The sequence below is a fragment of the Centruroides sculpturatus genome, unplaced genomic scaffold (assembly GCF_000671375.1).
Source record: "Centruroides sculpturatus isolate CEXI.00-Female unplaced genomic scaffold, Cexi_2.0 scaffold645, whole genome shotgun sequence".
NCBI lineage: Eukaryota > Metazoa > Arthropoda > Arachnida > Scorpiones > Buthidae > Centruroides > Centruroides sculpturatus.
The window spans coordinates 387,570-397,247 of NW_019384838.1; the positions used below are offsets into that span (position 1 = coordinate 387,570).

General features: G+C 32.6%; 1 long non-coding RNA gene across 1 annotated transcript; it reads right to left on the reverse strand.

Moving 5' to 3' along the window:
- Nucleotides 1-5,975: 5,975 nt before the first annotated feature.
- Nucleotides 5,976-8,511, reverse strand: LOC111630256. Its single transcript, XR_002757484.1, has 3 exons — nucleotides 8,351-8,511; nucleotides 6,914-8,167; nucleotides 5,976-6,651 (listed from the first exon to the last, which is right to left on the reverse strand). It is a non-coding gene; the product is annotated as an uncharacterized LOC111630256 (long non-coding RNA).
- Nucleotides 8,512-9,678: the final 1,167 nt, after the last annotated feature.

The window sequence follows — 9,678 nt, forward strand, 5'->3', positions numbered from 1 at the left end:
ATTCTATTCCGCTTCGATTTCCAAATTGCTTCAAATACGAAAGAATCGACGATTTTTCGTGTCTTTTGCCAGCTAAATTGTCAAAGCCATTCTTATTCCACGCACTAATTTCATTTGAAAATAGTAGGCGAGCCAACAAAACAATTTTTGCATTTACAGAGCCATTTTATCGTGAAAATGTCGAACTAATTTTTTCATTGAAGTGTATATATTTAACTTAAACATTGGCCTTTCTCTTTTAATAATGTTTTCTTTTTCATTATATGATCTCGAGCCAAAACTTTTTTAAAATAAATTTTCAATATCGTAATTACATTCTGAATCGCTAGCCATAACATTAAGGCTAAAATTAAAAATAAAATTATAAAAACTTACTTTGTGAAATAAAATATGTGATGGATATACAATTATACATACCTGGTACAAAATATTCTTCAATTGTATAAATATACTTTTAAAGAAAATTATAAATAAATATAGTTTTGTAAAGAAACGTACATAAAAATAACATAAAATATTTTTTACTCTTTAAATCTAATGTCAAATGCCTCTTTTGTGGCATCACTAGTATATTTCAAAGGACGCGACAGGGTTGTTGTAAATTTTAAACGTTTCTCACCATGGCTGTAAAAATCTAAATTTGTTAAATTTAATAGTCATTTGTTTTCTATTTCGTTTGAAGACCAGGTGTCCACGGAAATTTCCAAAATTTACAACTTTTCGGTCACTTTCATTGAACTGGAAAAATTTCTGTTTATATTACGTCTAATATTACGAAGAAACCAGTTCCCACTGTACTCGGCTAGATATTGGTCCGGTTAAGCTTTTGTTTAAGTAAAACGGCGCTTCCACCGTTTCCAATGACGGCACGACACAGAAGCTTATCGTTTCTTTAGTGAATAATATAAAATTCAAATAAATCACTTTGCTTACGGACTAATAGAACGTGTAAGTTCTATTGGTCTCATTGAAACAAATTTATTTTTTGGAATATTATATATATATATATATATTATATGTATATATATTCCAAAAATAAATTCGTATTAATGGGACCAATTAAATGTAAATATTAGTGTTGCAACGAATAGTATATTCGGCCTCTGGTCGAATACCGAGCATTCGGCCTGGAGCGTGGCCGAATAGCCAAATATTCGGCCAAACTATTCGGCTTGATTTACGCACGTACGAAAATTGGCGCGCAAACCTCACTATGGCAAGGATCCTGTTCTCTATTGGCCCGTTGTCACTACGCTTCGCCAATCGCGTTAATTCTTGATAGTTGTAGCGGACAGACAAGAGCGTCATGGCAGTATGCGATAAATGATAATATCAAATGTGAATAAGAATGAAATGACCTACACGTGTAAATAACGGAAAAAGGACAGAGAAGGACCGTGAAGTGAAAATGTGAAAATAAATATGAAATTGAGTTGATAACATAATCGAAGAAGTCTAAGCTTATTGGCACGAAATTTGAGGCCGTCAATGCCAAACAATTGTTGTCATAGACTTCGGAAAGCTAAATGCTTGTAATGAAAGTCACTTACCGTGCACGGGCGAAAGCCTGGGAACGTTCGGGCTATCAAGCAGTCTCGAATCTGTGAAATCATAACTGTGACTTATATCGACGTCCTATCTGTCTCTTTTCTCCGTTATCACCAGGCTGAGTCACGTAATTATAAAATGGAAAAACTACGACGGAAAAGTGACGAATCGAAAGTATTGTGAGCGCATATTATAATGTATGCATAAACATACGTGGACTAGAGAGATGGAGGAAAGAGAAAGAAAAGAGCAAAGAAGAGCGCTTAAAAAGGATAGGAAAAGTCAGACCCTCACATGTGTGCGACGATTCTCGAACGAATAGGTGTGTACGTGTGCTGATCTTTGTAATTATAAATTGTGAATACATATTACTAATATTATTATTTTTTTTTATTTTGTACATGTTATAAGCTATAAATAAATATAAGCAAACAACACTAACTCGACAACATTAAATCTAAATACCAAAACGATTAATTTACTGTGTTNCCTTATAAAAAACTTAGTCAAATAAAACAATTACAGAAATATTAAAATAAATCACTTCGTTAATCACAAAATTGGACGAATATTAAAAGCGAAAACTAAACACGTGCACACCCTGCTCTATGTAAACAGAGAGGTCAGGTCTCATGCTGACGTCACTAACTTGGCATTCCTGGCTAACATTGTAGAATAGGGATCTGGCTATCCTTGTAGTATATAGTCCTTGGGTCACCACTGATCTAGAGTGTATATATATATATATTATATGTATATATATTCCAAAAATAAATTCGTATTAATGGGACCAATTAAATGTAAATATTAGTGTTGCAACGAATACACATATGCATACACATATACATACATATATATTATACAGTAGAACCTCGATTATCCGGACCTCTATTATCCGGATTTTCGATTATCCAAATTGTTCAAAATAAACAAAAATTTTACGAATTTGCTGATCTGCACTTGGCGAATTAAGACACTGTTTATGTACATGATGGAATGCATAACATTTTTTGTTTCAACAACGTCTCACCCGGCACAGTGGTCGTAAACTCTTAAATATATTTTGCGTCGTAATAAAAATATAACTTGACATACGTATTTATAAATAATTCATTTTCAAATTACATCATTTCAATGACCAAGGGGGGCGTAAGTCATGGGCAACGTGGGCCACCGCCTATTCCTCGCGCCTCGAAAAGAAAACGTGTTGCATTACTTAAAAGCAGAGAACACGACGAAAAAATTTTACTCGTCATAAAACGATAAATAGTTTGTCAAATTTTTATTCATAAAAATGCTGTTTCAACTGCTTTTTATTTTATAAAATCCAATCTCTTGAGCCACCATAGCGCCTTTTAAACAATAGCTAGTATGTTAGCGCTGGTCAGTAGTAGACCAAATTCAATACGGAACGTTTGTTTTTTTGAAAATTTGATTACTATTTAAACACAGTATTTATTTTTAATATTACCGATACGTCATCGAAAAGAAAACGTGTTGTATTATCATTAAAAGACAAATTAAAGTATTTGTTTCGATTATCAGGATTTTTTTCTTATCCGGCCTACCATCATCCCCAATTAGTCCGGATAATCGAGTTCTACTGTATTTACATAATCAAAGAGAGCTTATAATGTAATGCGGAGCACGCGGTCGTTGTAAAAATCCTTTGTTGTTATACAGTAGAGCATCGATTATCCGACCCCCGATTAACCATCACCTCGGTTAACCGACCGCGTTCTAGTCCTCAAATTCAAATGTCCGCTAGTGATGTGGCACTACAATATTTGGCTATATCTTTGCTACTTTAATATTACTTTTACTGTTTTAGCTGGCAACACTGGATCGACCATGAAAGGGAGCCAGTATTTAAACGAGGCTTAATTTTCTAATTTTTAACAATACAATAGCGACGATTATTATTTTTAAAAAAATTTGACAAGCTTAACATGGAGGAAAATTCAACGCAAACTGGGTTAATAGCGATATACTAAAATACAAATATACTAATTATATGGGATATAATATACTTACCAACCCCAGTCCCCAATTGAGTCGGATAATCGATGCTCTACTGTATTTATATTTGTTTTATTTGTTTTACTGTAATATATCTTATTTTATTATAGTTTGTTTGATTCGGTATTTAATCAACTATTTAAATGGTTTCTATTTCCTTTATTTTGAATTTAGCATAATTTAAATTCCTTAGTAATTCGATAACAACAATCGTAAAATAACTAGTGTAAAGTTTCGTATAACATTAATAACCTAATGATGACCCATTGAGTGAGTTGAAAACGTTTGTTCAACGTAATAGAGAAAGTCCCTCAGTAGTAAGGTGTGTTTCATATACAATATATATTATTTACTTAATTTTAGAATTATACATTTGAATGAATTTTTAAAATAAAAGTGAATTTTTCTCAACATTAATTTAATTAATTAACAGTATTAAACAGAATTATTCCAGGACGATTGATTTTTGTAGTTTTGATTCTGTCTGCAAGGAAGACCCTTTTGTGAGATTAGCAGTGGGCCACTGGGCTCATCCCAAATGACCACTTACTCTGCAACAGGTTGGTAAAACCCGTTCTCGGCTAGTCGGATGGCTAGGAGGGCAAAAATTTGAGTGGGGAGTGCGTCGGTAAGTCGGCAGGTGTCCTTCAGAGACAGGAGACAGGTTTAAAAACAAAACAAGCATTTAGGTTAAATGCGATTAAATAAATTCACTGTACAAAAGGGACGCTCTAATAGCTTTACCTGCTAGTCTGAGAGAGAGTTCACAAAGCTCTAAAAAGTACAGATACCTGTATGCCGATATGTCTAAAATGCGTTCGTTGAATATGTTCGTTAATGGCGATGGAAGTTCAAACGGCTGTGGTTGGTCGTATGTCCTTTCGGTCCGGAGTATGGAGACAAATATGGCACATCTACCAAGTATAACTTCCGAGGGATCGCCCTGAGCTTCCGGGGACTCGAGCTTTTATACGTTATTCGTGGGAAATGAGTCACGTGATCGACTTCAGTTGACACTTACGGTGCATTCCGATCAACTAACTGTCAACTTTCCCATCATAATGTGAAAACAATCGGTGACCTCCGATATACTTCTCACCAAGAGTGGGTTTTTCCATCGGAGTTGTTTACAAAGATTTTTCCGACATCGGCGTAAAAATCGCGGATTTCACACTTTCATTACTGCGGAGACAGATTCGTAACAAAACTCTACGCAGTGATGACATAAGTACGCTGGTCAAATCTTCCCCGAAAATTTTCAAAGGTGATCAAGACTCGAACACGAGTCTTTCTGATCGGCGAACTGGCATAATTGATGGTAGTAGTAACTTTGCCGTCGATTAATTTGTCAGTTACGCGCGATTCGGGTCTAAAAACATCATCAGTTTTTCTTATTCAGTTCAATGAAATTCAAACTGTTCGTAAGGCAAAAATCACTTTAATGTATTATAATGTAAAATTTCTGAACTACAAATACCTAAAAAATTATGTCCCGCAATGTTTAACTCGTATTTATTTCACTTTAAGTTTCGAAGTTAATGGTCTGTGTGATATATCTATTTTTCAAATGAAAACTTTTCGCTATTAGAATTTTTTACTGTTTATGATATTAAAAAACGGCGTTTACAGTAAATTAACTTATTGTAATAAAGCGAGTGACAATAACTGATCTTTGTGTGAACACGATTACTTGTCATGTTTCTGAATACACTTATTCTAACAATAAACGAACTCTCTGTAAATAATAGAAATGAATGTTATCGCCCTAAATAACTCGTACTTAAACAACTAAAAGTAATTATGAATAACTATTACTTTTTATCAATGAAATTTGAATTAATTTTACAAACCCTCTTTTTTCGGTACATAAAATCAACTGTTTTATGTACAAAATTAAAGTTACAAAACCAAGAAAATCAAACTTTAGAAATTTCTTGTTTCTTGTTCAATAATATCTAAAATACGAGTATTACATATTTTTCGAAGAAATGTACTAAAATCATTCCCATAATAGACATTATTCATTACTATTATGTTGTTTAATAATATGATACTTTAAAGAACATTTAAAACGAAATTTTTCTGAGCAATGATTACACGAGAATGGTTTCTCTCCGGTGTGAAGACGAAGATGTCCTATCAGATGATGTTTTTCAGTAAAACTTCGGTTGCAATGGTCGCAAGAGAATGGCTTCTCCCCTGTGTGGGTTCGAAGATGTCGAATGAGAGTTCCTTTATGTGTAAAACGTTGTTTGCAATGATCACAGGCAAAGAGTTTCTCTCCAGTGTGAATCCTTCTATGATATTTTAACCCACTTTTCGAAACGAATTCTTTCTGGCAACTGTCACATCGATATTTCTCATTTCTTGACTTCTGATTGTTTAAACCTATAAAATATGATAAAATCATTAAAACAAATCTCCCTTCAATTTATTGCTAATCGAATATGTAAAATTCTAAATTTAAGCGCGCTGCTTTTAGAAGACTGTTAAACTTGTGTGTGCAGATAGAAAAAAAGAATTTTCTTTCTAGGAAGATTCTTTAAACGAAAATTGATACCTCACAAGTAACTAGACTACCCCACATGAAACAATAAATCATAAGCAAATTGCTTACACTAGTATTTGCAAATATTTCCAAGCAGTATACACATACTATCACAAATTAATGTAATTTATACATTTATCTCAAAACAATTTATTATGAAGAGTATTTTAACAAATAACATATTTGGAAATGATTTAAAATATCTTCATTTCATTTTCTCTTCATATGCTTGGCATATATTCTTTCTCTTTTCATATTCTCGTATAATTTCTTATCACTTCCTCCAATTTAGTCTTCTGTAAACAGAAGTTAAACGCATTCCTCGATTCATCCTTTTTCCTGGAAACAATTCTTCATTTGTTTCTCTTCTCTTTATCGCTTAATAGTGAATCTGAAAATAAAATTCTGAATGAAATGAAATACGAGAATGACGTCGTTCATTATTTTATAAAACAAATGAAATATTTCAAATTAAATAATTTTAGAAATTCTTTCTTGGACACGTCACGCCACAATATTAAAGCTGAGTTCAAAATCTGAAAAATAAACGTTTTTAAGTTAATTTTCTTAAACAGAAATACATATGCATGTGAAATGCATTAATTAATTATTAATAAGATATTTAAAATACTATGTTTAAAAACAAATAGTTCAGATAATACTGTATTTTACGAAGATCCTTTCCTTTTATTTTCATATTTCACAGCTTTGATTGAAGAATTTGAAATTTTAAAAACAACCATTTCCTAAAAATTGTGGTTTTAACAATGCCTAAGAAAAAATGAAAGATGTACTTACGTTTGTTTACAATAAGTCAAGAAACTTCATTCAACAGAAAAACGTAAAGCACTTTCAATACTTGTTAGCACATTCGACAAACCAAACTGTAGGGCCATTCGATAAAGAAATGTTACCTGAGAAATCGTCTTCAGCGACTTAGGAAATCTTCTTTTTTTCTTTCTAACGTAATCGTGAACGAGGTTTTCTTCAGATCAGCACTATATATCATTACTTTAATTTCTTGAATGTTGAAATAAAGTGACGACTATCAAAGAAATGATCAAAGACAAATCCATTTCTGCATGAGAATTCCATAAGCTTCCGTTCACTTTGTCGTACAGAAGAATATACAACAGAATCGTCACTCTGTCTTCGCATACGCGAAGAATTGAGGTATGAACAGAGTGTAAAACTATCCTCGACTTTTCTCTACACGAAAGACAACGAAAAGACGTCAGTAGTAACGAGGGAAGTGTTGCGTGTTAAAGCTATTTATTGTTGTTTTTTCTTCTCTTTTCAGTTCTGGCAGAACCAATGACGGCACGTAAATGAATCAAATCTTTCACGATTCCTTCAAAAAGATTTGTTTCATCAGGAAAGAAGTTAGAATCCATTCAATAATTAATTAAAATACAGTTTACCACTTGTCTATCTGAATGGGCATTTGCTACTTTTTTCTTTATATGACCTGTCAATTTTGTGGAAAAAAATAAGTGTTACCATCTAATATTTAAATTCCAATTGTTTTCATTTCTGTGTTTTTTTTGAAATTTACAATTGAAATTCGAAAAATATTTCATTCGAATATTATTGAAAATGGATGAACACTTTTAAACTATAATTATTTAAAATGATTAATAATGAGGGTTGATTTATTATGACACGGTCACAATGCCGGGCTGCAGATTTTTATCGTATTGATAATTTACTACATTTAAAATATATGCTCAACTGCAATTAGCAGTGCTCCCGTACATCATTCCTTTCTTTTAACAATAGAGTCGTGCCGATCATCTATAACTGGTTTCGGGGGAACTTTTGAATCAAAATAGCGTAACTTCCGGTTTGCAGCGGAATTTCATATACAGGTAATCCTCAGATTTAACCTCCTGCCTCTAAGAATTCCATATCTGCTCTCGTCTTTCATCTAACTCCGTTCTGGATATTAAGAAAGAATTGACGAACGACAGTTGGTATTTATAGGTCTTCAATTCTTTTCGTATTGCAAGTTAATAACTTTATAGTGAAATATACGGTAGTCATTAAAATAATCTGTAAAATAAGAATTTAGTTAAGAAAACACTCCGCATTTAAACCCGTTACGGATTTTTATAAATTTTTGGAAATATTTCTGTAGGCGTATCAAAGAATTCTCTATTGCAACAACCAACTTGTTCCATTGTCTTTTAATCAATAATTAAAACAGCGTCCGACGGACTGATTATAAAGTTTTACCTTTGAATGGCCGAGAACTTTTCTTCCATTTTTCCTCGGAACAATTTCCTAATCGAAAATAAGTTAATAACACAAAATATTTCTCGTCTTCTTTCTTGTCGTTTACTCAAACGTCTCTTAACGATTGGGTTGTAACGGAACGTTTTTCAAATTTGAATAAATCCAGTGGCGCCGTCTGTAATTCCAGAAGGAAGAAAATTCCATTTTTGTCGATATTTTGATCGTAAGATCAAGCATCAAATTTCCAATCATATTTTACTCCAACTCTATTTATTAGGAATAATATCTCATTAAAAATTTACTATAAATAAATGTTTTCTAATGTTAATATACAGTGCCGCGGGTTAATTTTTCGACCTGACGACGGGATTATTATAATAAATATTCTCTAATCATTTATTTTTCAATAACATCTTATTTATATTAAATTAGTATTAATATTCAATAATTATTATGAAAATTTTTGAATATTGTAATCTATACTAATGTTACTGTGAATGACCGAAATGGGGGGAATGTCAACATTCACACAGTTGTCTGTGGTGAATGTCAACATTCACACAGTTGTATGTGTCGACATTCACCGGCGAATGTCGACATTCACAATTATTGGTCTTTCACAGTAACACTAATATTATAAAGAGGTAATGTTTGTATGTATGTATGTAAGTTTATTTGCAGCAGGTAATCTCCGAAACTACTCATCCGATTTCAAAAATTCTTTCACCAATATTTAGAATGGAACCTCAGGGCGGACATAGGCTGTATATTATTACGTTAAACATTCATATAAATTAAATGATATCATCTATGGTTAAGGCTTTTTTGTCCAACAGATGACGCTACGAGTACGACGCCCTAAGTTTGCTTTTCTGTGAAGCATTACGCTTTTCTGTGAAAATGAACTAAAGCGGATCATCTTCTATCTATCTATTTATATAAATAAAAATGTAATGTTCGTTTGTTCCTACCGATTCCTTTGAAATTTTGACACAACGCTGCATTCGAATACGCACGTGTTTTTATATACTGTAATATACGTGTCTAAATTCCCCCCACTGAAGGAAGATGGTTAGGATTAAGGCTTACGGTAAAGAACTCTGCTTCTATTTATACTATTTTAGATGCGGGTTTTTGCGTTTTTGATTGCGTTTTAATAGGGTACGTCAACAGAATGTACACTAAGAATGGATTTTTCGATATTCCCCCGATGGAGAGAGGGACAGAATTAAGGCTTACTGTGAAGAACTTGGCTTCTATTATACTATTTTAGATGCGGGTTTTTGCGTTTGATTGCGTTTTAATAGGGTACGTCAAGAGAATGTGCA